General features: G+C 32.2%; 1 protein-coding gene across 6 annotated transcripts in view; it reads right to left on the bottom strand.

Annotated features, from left to right (window-relative positions):
* Positions 1-12327, bottom strand: part of Naus (cortactin binding protein N-terminal like nausicaa) — a 112583-nt gene that overhangs the window by 8992 nt on the left and 91264 nt on the right. For 3 of the 6 annotated variants that reach the window (XR_012756052.1, XR_012756055.1, XR_012756053.1), the window contains exon 11: positions 1496-1671. The exons of 2 other annotated variants lie outside the window; for them this stretch is intronic. The gene's annotated coding sequence lies outside the window, so the exon portion shown is untranslated. The remainder of the gene's footprint in view (positions 1-1495; positions 1672-12327) is intronic. One more of the 6 variants, XR_012756054.1, reaches the window with a different exon arrangement.

Consider the following 12327-nt stretch of genomic DNA (forward strand, 5'->3'; position numbering starts at 1 on the left):
ATTAAGAACAAAAAATTTGGCAAATAACAAGAATATAAAATCTGTATTTTACTTAACATTTTCATCTGTCTGCTGCCTTTATCATACATATAACAAATTAAAAAAATATGACTGATAATTTTCATTGATTTGTTTTACATATTTACTACAGTCATTTTTTCACTACTGCGTTAGTACAAAACATAATATTGTTAAATAAAATCATCAAAAAAAGTAAATGCTCTATATATTTTTTTAAATCTATATTTTTTTTAAAAATCAAGTTTTTTTACATAAATTAAACAAGTGATAAGTAAAATTTTGATAGTTTACTCTATGGATAAATTACACAAATGAAATCAGGTGCTCTGAACTGACAAACAAGAAACCTGTAAGTGATGATTTGTATTTATAATGAAATGTAGTCCATTGTGAATTCTTGCACTTCAAAAAAGGGCCTCAAATTAAAGAAAAGCAATGAAAATATCAACACTATCCTAAAATATGGTTTTGGTTTATTCAGCAAACTATTTTTAATAATGTATTACACATATTTTTTAAAAATTAAGTCCATGTTATTCAATGAATTTTAAAATTATTTTTATATTAAAATACTGGGTTTCTTTCAAATAATATTGTTTCAGTCTGCATAAGCAACAACAAAGCAGTGCCAGGTATACATTGAAATCCAAGCACTATATAGTAGCAGTATGAAAGAAAACATATTAAGTATATAACTGCTCGACATAGTTCTCATGTTACAAAATTAGTCAACTTTTAATGTATAGTATATACAGTGATGTATTTCAATCGGTTTCCCAACTAACATATTCGCTCTGGTTAGTAACAGTCACCTCATAATAAAGAGAGCTCTAGTAAAACATTACTAATACAAAGGCACTACACCACTATTGTAATGGATCACTGCAGTTCTTCCAATTATTAGAACTCCAAATAGACCACTCCCCATGAATAAAATAAAAATGGTTTCAATCCTGTACAAAATTATTTTATAGAAATTTAACACCAGCTTATTAAATTTCTAGAGAAATCTATAAAAAAATTAAGCATGAACATTCAATTTTTCATTCTTTAAAAGCTGTTTTTCATTCTTTGGAGAGCTGCATCAAACCAGTCAAATGACTGAAGACAAAAAAAAAAAAAAAAAAAAAAAAGCTGTTATCATTTAAAATAACTATAAAAAAATTGCAATCTATTTTTTAAAGGAGTACAGATTTTGGTAATTTTTTTAAATTTCCTTATACAAAAAAGTGAACTTTTTCCAAAAATTTAACAATGCTATTTCATAATAACCTTCAAACACATGTATATGATTTTGTTCGGGTTAAAACCTTTGGGGACTGTAAATATAAATCACTCTATTAACAAAAAACACCATTACCAAGTAAATAATAATACATTTAAGCTGAATAAGATTAAGTCAAAAAAGATCTATACTTACCTTATTTTATTAAGATTTCAATCAATAAAAAGTAAATATAATACAGAAACTTACCAATAAATTAAGATTATACATTCTCTGTGTAGCCTAAATGAAGAATGCTGATATGCTGATGGTCCCAATTTTAGCAAAGCAGTGAAAAAATAATGATATATGTTAAACATCTATTACTGGGCACGCACTCCTACAACATTCCTTCAATCTCTCACACTTCGACTACTGAGGATCTACTGGAAAATATATAACAAAACAACTTTTTAACCAACTACGATTAACTAATACAGCTTGAACCGATACGGATTAAGCACTATTTCATTAGCATAAGTGCAAATCAAGTAAACAATTCATTAAAAAAATATTCACTAATTTACATATAGACTGCAGAACTACAATTTTTCTAATTAAGCACTTCTTGTTAAATGTTAATTTGATACAAAAAACAGCTAGCTCTGTGATGTACCATCACATATTTAGTTGCACAAATTGCATAAAATCTTAAAGATGCAAAATATTCTGCTACTGCTACAGATATCCCCAAAACTGCATTTTCCATTTTATCAGTAGTTAAACTAATTGATTCATAACTTTTTATTAAGTTAAAATAATGCTGAACAACAAAATGGCATAAGTTTTCCACTAATATGGTATAAAATGCCAGAAACATATTTGCATTGCATAGGTACATCTTATTCTAAAAGAAGGTTTTGATTCCATACATTTTTTAACCAAGATTGATAATGTTAATTCAGATAAATGATAAAATCTGCCAAAAGGATACAAAAATATGATTCAGAAGGGGAGTGCCTCATAAACCAAAAAGGATTATCATTGAGCAACATTATACCAATTACAAATTATTATCAACATTTTTTAAATTAAGGAAAAATAACTACGCTTATAAATTACATATAAATTATTTTTTTATTCATTAACACCATAAATTTAACAATTTAACACCATTTAATTGAACAATTTAAATTTACAAGGGTTGTCTGAAACGTTTTGAGCCTCAACATGAAGATGGCAGCACTCATCAACAAAAGTTAGGGAATGTATTCGCACATGCGTTGAAAGGTACTCACTAAAGTTTCAGCCATTTTGGCTCAGTTGTTGTTTGATAATCATTTGAGTAAATCATTGTGAGTGTTTTTGTGAAAGTGGAAAAAAATGAATTTAAACATGGTTGTACCAGCTTGGTTGATGATGAGCATTCGGGACAGCCAAAATCTGCAATCACCACTGATATCATCGAAAAAGTTCACCAAATGGTACTGGAAGACTAACGAATTAAGGTTAGAGAGATAGCAGAGGCTATGGGCGTATTAAAAAAAACGTGTCTGTCATATATTAAATGAAAAATTGGATGTAACCTATCCATGAGTTGGGTGCCATGTTTGCTCACTCTGGACCAAAATCGCATTCAAATGAACATTTCAAAGGTCCTGCTTGGACCAAAATCGCATTCGAATGAATATTTCCAAGGTCCTGCTTGGACCAGTTTAAGCAAAGCGATTCAGATTTTTTGCATCGATTCATAACTGTAGATGAAACGTGAATCCACCGCTACACTCCTGAGATGAAACAACAGTCAAAACGATGGACTGCAAAAGGTGAACCTGCTTTGAAAAAGGCAAAGACGGTTCCATCGACTGTTTTTTTGGGATAGCAACAATATTTTATTGATTATCTTCAAAAAGGTAAAACAACAACAGGACAGTATTACACATCATTACTTGACAAGCTGAAGGCAGAAACTGCAAAAAATCGACCATATTTGAAGAAGAAAGTGCTTTCCAACAGGAAATTGCACCTGCTCACACTTCAACAGTCGCCATGGCTAAAATTCAGGAATTGCACTTTGAATTGGTTGGCCACACACCATAATCACCAGTGACTTTTTCTTGTTTCCTAACCTTAAAATTTCACTTTGAGGAAAGACATTTTCATCGGACAAGGAGATTATCGCATACATAAACGCCTATTTTGGGGAGAAGACACCAGCTACTATTTAGAAGGGTTAAGAGGTTAGAGCATCACTGGAAAAAAATGTATTGACTTGAAAGGAGACTTTGTTGAAAAATAAAACTATATTTGACACAAAAAACAAATCTTTCTATGTTAGGCTCAAAACTTTTCAGACAACCCTCATATATTACTCAAATTCATAAGTAATTATAACTTTCATTATAAAATTCAATAAAGCACACAATAGCCTCAAATCCTTAGAACATTCCAAATGAAATAATACTACAGGTTCTTGCAGCATTCAAGGTATCTCAACAGCAAGGAAAGAGATTCTATTAAAAAATAAAAAATGTTGTGAATTTAATCAGCAGGTAATGCAGAGGAATGAAGTCAGACATCTAATTTAATGCTCAAATTAGACTAATAATCACTAAACGGCATTGTTTTTGTCTGACTAAAGGTATTTCTATAAGAGTAGTGTTAAAAAATATAACTACTTAGTTCCATAATGAACAATTTATAATTGTTTATGACATATATTTTTTTACACTAAACAAAGGCAAGGTCAGAAAATAAAAAGTAATATTGAAACTATCCCTTCCCTTTCCATCAGAATACCTAACTTAATCAGATATTGACAGCAGCAATCAGTACTGATTAAACATACAGACAAAATTCAGCATACAACACAGCAGTGGCTCTCATTTTTCTGGATAACAAAAAATCATGATACTTACTAAATAATGGAAATATGACTTAAGATCTTTTCAGGACTACAGCTACTATGGTTTAGTATCGCTTGATATGAAAATCAGCTACTAAAAAATGCCAAGAGCAAGCAATAAACTGCACCCAGTAATCTTAATACTGATCAGTATGGACCAGTTCCATTAAATACTGCTTTGGCCATTTGGATTTTTTCTTGCTTATTCATTTCCTGGATTCTAATCCCTCGAATATTCAAGGTTATGGGGAACAGTTAGATTTTACCATCTCATCCAGGATCCAGTGTTGTAAATGATACTTGTCTTTAAGTGATTACAAAACTTGTTTAGTATGTAACCAAACTGATCTTAATGCATGTTGTGTTTGTTCATTAATTATGTGATTTTTTGTTAAGTTTAATGTGTGAAATTAAAAAATAATGTATTCAGTAATCACCACCTTCAAAAATGAAATGCAGAAAATTTGTTAAATCACTTTTTTAGTTTATTTATATAAACCGTTAGGATCTGAAATCCATTTAATTTTTTCTAAGTGAATTGCTCTCACTAGGTTTTGTTGAACCATTCTGATGATAATCACATGACCAGTTAAGGCAGAAAATGCAGAACCTAATCTGCCAAAGTAAGCAGTTTAAGTCTGCTACAAGAGATTAACTATCTGGTAACCATATAAAAAGAATATTCCGATTACAAAATTTTCAGGTTTTCCAAAAATTGATAATATAAAATTACAAAAAAAAAAGAAGACTGAAACCCTAATTAACCTTGAAACTAAGGAGTGTAATAAAAAAGAAATAGATTAATAAAACACTCTGCAGAATACCATTATTTTCAAAATACTTCTCGTTTCACAAAAAGAAAGACCTAAGTCTTTACAGTAAATATGTATTACACATAATGAAGTTAGATATAATTAAAAGGTTTTCAGATCCAAAAATATGTCTTAAAACCTTGTGTCATGCCAGCTTTGTCTGTAATTATCAGCCCTAAAAATTCAAGTTGCTTTCTCTTATCACCAATAGCAAGAAAACAAGGATTTTGAGAGAGATTAAGTGTAGTTTTTGAAATGTAACAGCTATTCAAGAGATAAGCAGAATGACCCAAGTAAAATTCACATTGCAATTTTTTTTTAAATGCATATGATTGTTTTACGGTTATTACAAAATCCATGTAATGGTGGGTAATTTGCAATTACTATGACACCATCTGATTATGGTTCAGGCATACTATGCATATTGTATTAAATTTTATTTTCTGTACAACTTTTATGACCAAAATACACTCATCAGATACAAGTACATATGCATGTAAAAGCAATAAGAAAGCCAATGCTTCCCTTGATGCTAGAAACTTTATTATTAATTTTCTACATACTCAGATCAATAGGTTTTTAAAAAATATATTTTAAAATTAACTTATTTTAATATTAATAAACGGATGTGTTATGAATTCACAGCAAATCTAAAAATTCAATTTCATATCCGAGAGCTCTCTGTTAAAGATGACAATACTCAGTAAAATGCAATATGAGAAAAAACTATAAATATAACAAAATTGAACAACCTTACTTCTATTAAGGTAGGTCAAAATTGGATAACCCCATTCACCAACTTCAGAGGCAATCAAAGTTGTCTTTTACATAAAAACTAAAAATTGTCTTAATTTATGTTCATACCAAAAGGTAAAGTTTTTGAAATTCTTTACTATGATCAAAATAGTTCCTTAAACCTTACATAGTCAAGGTAAATCTACTTTATATAATGATCACAAAACATTCTTTTTAGTATGTAATAAAATTCTGTACATAACAAACTAATATGCAATAGTATACATAATATTATTACAATAGTACACCTGCAGCAACTTGAATACAGTGTAGTGAGTTATGATAGAGATATCTTGTCATATAGTCTAAGCTTAGCACACTGTAAAGCTTTTATGAGAACTGGTAAATACTTTTCACATCAGTTGGTAATAAAGTCTTCTGTCTCAATGCTAAAAAAAAGTTGTTCATCAGATTAATATTAATTTGTTATCTTTTAGTGCAGTTAATAACCAGTTCATTTACATGGTTTAATTTAATTTTTTATTGAAGTAAAACTTTAATTTTTTTCTGATTAACCCATCATTTAATAAATGTGAAGTCTCAAATAGACTTTTCTTTTATGCAATTTTTTTATGTTCTATTGTTTTTAGTTACACTATGAAACTGTTGCAAAAAAGTGCAAGATAGTTGCTTTATAATAATTGTTACAAGTTATTCAACAACTCAACAAGATGAAGCCGATACATAACTATCAGCTGAATTTAATACTGGCAAGTTAGCATTTAGTTAATAAAAAAATTATAAAGAAAATACTGTAACGTTAAAAACATTTCAAAATAATACACAGTAGTTACTACTGTAACTACTTAAGACAATGACATAAACAAACAATACAAAATCCAGGCGACCTAAGGGGTATATTTGTTTTTGTAGATGTCCAAATAGCTCATATATGTGTATATTATGCACTCCCAAAATCCTATTAAATCTGCAATAGTATTTCTGTTCAAATACAAACTTTTAAATCACCTTAAAATAATGAAAAAGTGAGTGATGTAAACAGATAATTTGACTCAATGAATATTTATCTTAGATGCTAAAATTTTTCGGTGCATCCGATGCTCAAGTCAAACAGAAGTCTAAAGAAGCAGGAGAAAAGGTGTGGGAAGATGATGAAGAAGTTCTAAGAAAAAGAAAATCCAGGTGTGAAACAGAATTACCTTTATTTATTCTTAATGATCTTTTTATGATCACAGAAGTAAAATTTTAAATGTCACTCCTGAAACTGATAACACTGCAATGATTTTCATAGCAATTATAGACTTATTTGTAACTAGCTGACCCGGCAATGCTTCGCTATTGCTATATTTGATTATATATGATTAAATTAGCACAATTGAAAGTTCAATAAAACATTAAAATACTGAACATTACAGAACTTCACAAAATTTAACCTTTCACTTTTACCCTATTCCCTATTTCTTTCCAAACTCCCCCTTTCCATTTATCATCTTTCCCCTCCCCATTTTCTCTTTCCCTATTTTCCCGCACATAAATCGGTCCAGTAGTTTTTCAGTCTACAGTGGACACACATACGAACAATGCCTTTTACATATATAGAAGAAGAAAGTCTGTATGTATATTTGTTTGTTTCGTAAATATCTTGACACCGGCACCACCTAGAGGGTATAGTTTTTGCAAAAGTTTTTTTCACGTAACTAATATATATTCTGAATATGAGCCAAATCAGACTATAAATACAATATATATATAGATTACATGAACACAATTAAAAGTTTGATAAAACATTAAAAACTAGACATTATGGAATTCACAAATTTAACCTTTCGCTCTAATCCTTTTCTAGATTTCCATTTTCCTTTTCCAAGGATTCGTAAATCGATCCAGTAGTTTTTTTTAGTCTATAGCAGACACACATACGAACATTACCTTTTATATATATATAGAAGTATAAAGTCTGTTTGTATATTTGTTTGTTTCGTAAATATCTCATCACCAGCGCCAGTCACGTGGTGGATATACTTTTAGCAAAAATTTTTTTTTCACATAACTAATATATATTCTGAATATGAACCAAATCGGTCTATAAATACAATTTTCCGAAATATCTCGACCCCAGCACCACCTAGCGGGTCCAAACTAATTTAGAAACCTTCACAGGCATGTGCACAACTCACCAAAGTTTCATCGGAACCGAATGAATGGTATAGAAACGCATACAGGACAAAAATTCATTTATATATATATATAAGATTGAATATAAATTTGAAAAGAGTGATTTTATTACAAAAAAAAAACAAACAGTTTACTATCTACTGTAGGGAGACGAGATCTAACTTGTCTTTTTTTTTTGTAAATACTACTCAATAACATAACAATGGCGAATTGTATCATGGTAGGAAGTATAGCCTCTTTTGACCAACCCACTCTCTCAAGCATTAATAATAATAAATGCCAAAATAATAAAGATATCAATTATGAAATGATGAAAGTGGAGTAACTTTTTGAATGTTGAAAAAAAAATTAATATCCGTATACAAATGGCCAAGATACAATGAAACTTTGTCTGCGGAACAAGTAATAGTCTTTTTTTCCCCAACAGATAAGTATCACAATCACAAAGTTAACAAAATTTGTTTTACAAAAAAAAATTAAAGGTCAAATAAAACAGTATTTTAAAACATCTTTATCTATGAAGATTCTATTCACACATGAATTGTGCAAATCAGTTGGTTAAAACAGAAATCATGCTGACAATTAGATTCTGAACATTAATCCTGAACTCAAATTACTGACTATGAATATTACAGTAAATAATTACTGAAATAATTAACTTTTTGAAAAGTTCTACTACTTTCACCCACATCCTAAAAACGTAGGCTTTAGAAGTTATTCAATAAGACTGGTTCCATGAATTTCTAGAAAAAGTTTCTAAATTTTATTTCTAGTTTTTAATTTTTTATTTGCCAAAATGTAAGGCAAGAGTATTTTAATGTACTTAACCCATGTTTTTACAACGGGCAGAAAAGATTCTTGATTTTAGGGGTCTCATTTTTAAATAATTTACTATGGTTACAACAGTCGTTAGCACAATATTCATACCAGGACTCATTTCTTTGGAAGCCAGAGCTTCTCTGTGGATCATGCAATGTGTCCAGACACAATGTTGAGATTTTTGTTTCACTAATGCTTGTGTACTTTGGAATCTTCCAGATATTGAACGGGCATCATCAGTGCATATTCCAACCTAATTGTTCCACTCTATGTCTGCCTCATTTATAAAATCATTTAAGATAGCAAATAATCTGAGTTTTATTGGTTTGCAGAAAATTAGTTCTTCTACTGCTGACACGCCATCACAAAATCGAACATAAGCAATGAAATGAGAATCTTTATTGCTATCTGTTGCCTCATTAAACAGAGTTGAAAACAATTTGTCACACAACTTCCTGAAAAGCTGATGCTGTACATCTTCAGCTATATCAATTCAACAGGCAACAGTATCAGGAGCTGCACACGACCTTGTGCGACAGATGGCTAACAAATGTGACGGGGATTTCCTCATCATCACAAAGCCGAATTGGGCTCAGGTGTCCACTGATCCATGGTGGACAGATAACGACTCAGATGTGGCAATTGTGAATGTCTTGGGGCAGTTTGCTGTGAAGTAAGTCACCTCTTGTGGTAACCTCATCGTGGATGAACTCACTCACTCTGTTGTAGTGAGTAGATACGCCTTCCTGAACTGGGAACAGTCAGTTTTCAATAAATTCCTTAATGATGTGGAGGGTGTCAGGAGACAGAAAATCCCGAGGGGGGGCTCCGAGATGGTTGCATATGCCAATGATTTGACTCTGTTGGTGGCTGCAAATACAGAGACTGGGGTTGAAGAGCTGGCCAGCAAAGCTATAAGGAGAGTCAGTGGCTGGCTCAGAGAAAGGGGGATGGAGTTGGCTCCCAATAAGATGGCAGTGTTGCCGATGGTTGGTTGACAGATAATGAAGAATATGACTGTTGTAGTAGATGGACAAATAATAAAGGAGGATAAGGTATTAAAGTACTTAGGGGTATACTTGGAGAGATCCAGGAAATTTACTACCCATGCCAGGGAGGCTGTTGCAAAACCTGAGAGGATCATTATTGCTCTAACGAAACTGATTCCAACAAAGTCTGGACCCAGAGCTGGTATAAGGAAGTTTATTTTATCAGTAGCAACATCTGTACTGTTATATGCGCCCCCATTCTTAGATCAGTCCGAGAAATTAAGAGGAGCTACGGGGGCTTTTACAGCCATTCCAGCATAGACTGACGATTGCATCACCGAACAGCATCCGGGAAAGCAATCAGAGTAATAGCTGATGTGCCACTGATTAGCCTCAGAATTAATTTGATTTCCAGAATTCATGATGGGGTTCCCAAGAAACAGGCAAACCAAATACTGCTGGAAGCAGAATGGCCAGGCGTCCTGGGAAGCCTAAACTAAAGAAGCATGAACCAGGTGTCTGATTCCCAGACTTGAACCCTGAGTCCAAGGAGGTGTGGGGGTGTCATACTTCTTCATGCAGTTCCTGTCGGGCCACAGGGGATTTGGGGCATACCTAAACAGATTCAAAAGAAGATCCTCACCTGACTGTATATATTGTGGAGCGGAAAATACTCCTGAACATGTGTTCTTTGTTTGTGACAGATGGGTCTACCTGAACTAGCCAGTGACAATGGAAAATGTGATAGAATTTATGTTGAAAGAAACTAGACAATAATAACTGGTATCAAGTATGGTAGCAAATATTCTCAGTTCAAAGGAAATAGAAGAGAGAACTGGAATGCTGATTGACTGAGCTGGGTACTCAGTAGGATTTCTACAATGCCACCAGTAGAATTATAGTTTCTGGGAAAAGTCCTCTGAGAGAGGCAGAAGAGCACGACTAAAGGACAAAGGGGTGAAGTACAGCTCCCTGCTGAGCTGTCACTAGGCCGCGCTTGCATGGATCGGGGACTGTTGATGCATGGGGACTCTGAATCCCGAGTCCAAAAGCTCCCGCCGGGCCGTGGTAATGCTTGAATGCCGGTCTGGCCCTGGATGGACAAAGTTGGTGAGGGGTTTAGGTTTAGTCAGTAGAGTGCACAGGAACACATACGCACTTTAATTACTACCTTGCAGAACGTGTGGCTGACACTGCCCGTTATAGGGCATACGTAAAAAAAAAAAAAAACCGTATCATTGGACTGCAATTTTTTGGCAAAATTATCTCTAAACATAATCTCTACAATCTCACCTACAGCTGGCAAAGTAAGCTCTTCACCACTGGTGTGGGGCTTTTTACATCTGGCTATATGAAACTTTGTACGAGGCAAGTAAATATGTTTCATTTACAAATTTATTTTTAAAAATGATGTTTGCTTTTCATATGATTTTAATTTGAAGAATTTTCATGGTTTGTTAACGAACTCGCTATGAAGCGTTTCCAAACGTCATTTAAGTTTATTAGGTTTCACGGTGTCTGCTGCCAAATATTTTGAGCAAATGACACACTGGTCTTTCTTCCTTCTTTACTTCAGTACTGGTAAACCCAAAATTGAAGTCTTCTTGAGATTATTTTCTTGATTTATTTTTGGAACCACACTTGTCTGTGCACATGTTGATGCTTCATTATCATTTAATGCTTGCTCACGCCCACATAAAAATTTATCCATGATTCTGTATAAATCTGCTGCTGTGAACTTTTATACCGTGAATTGAAATTAACATGCAAATTACAACACACACATTCACGATAGATTCCATGGCAATAGAAGGATTGAGTTGACTGAGACTGGCTGGAATTGAATGCAGCATTTATACACGTTTGTGCAGGCGGTTGCGCAGACGTTCCTTAATGTTTGAGACAAATCGGAACTTGAACTATCAGACATTTTCGCAGCTTTTTGCAAACTGCGAAAATGTCTGATATGGTGGACATAAGTCAGAGAGCAATAGAGAGGCATCGATTGTGGTTTTGTCAATGCACTGGATTGGTGTTACCAAATATCAATAACTTTACTTATTCTTGGTAATTTGTAAGGCTTGTAATTAAGGTGGTAGTGTAGCTTTAGCATCAAAATACATTATTATTGTATACACTGTTATAGTATGAAAGGGGGGGTGCGATGAAAATTATGATTGAAAATTGGGTCGCAAATACTGAAGGTTGAGAAACAATGTATACCGTGTATAATGTCAAAAAACATTAATGTATAAAAAGTACCCTTTATTCCAGTTAATACTGATTTTATACCACTTAAAGAATGTTTAAGTAACTCATTTCGTTAAAACGTTTTAAATTAAATGTCATTTAGTTACATGAATCTTTCTAAGCAAGGTAGTTTTTGACTCTAAATGTTGATCATGTAATTTTAATAAACAATTTAGTTTAATCTGTGATCAAATTTAATTAGATACTGATTAAATCATACAAATAATTTCAAAGTAAAAAGAAACTCCAAGATTGATTTGCAATGGAATATATACGGTTTTATTATCTAGATTACCTTACTTTTTATGATAATCTGTAAGTGAATTTTTATATTCAGTAAAAAAATGGAAAATTTATTCAGTCCAATAAAATTCCATTAAATCAGGTTTTACTGAA

Source organism: Lycorma delicatula, chromosome 4 (assembly GCF_047948215.1).
Source record: "Lycorma delicatula isolate Av1 chromosome 4, ASM4794821v1, whole genome shotgun sequence".
In the NCBI taxonomy this organism is placed as follows: domain Eukaryota; kingdom Metazoa; phylum Arthropoda; class Insecta; order Hemiptera; family Fulgoridae; genus Lycorma; species Lycorma delicatula.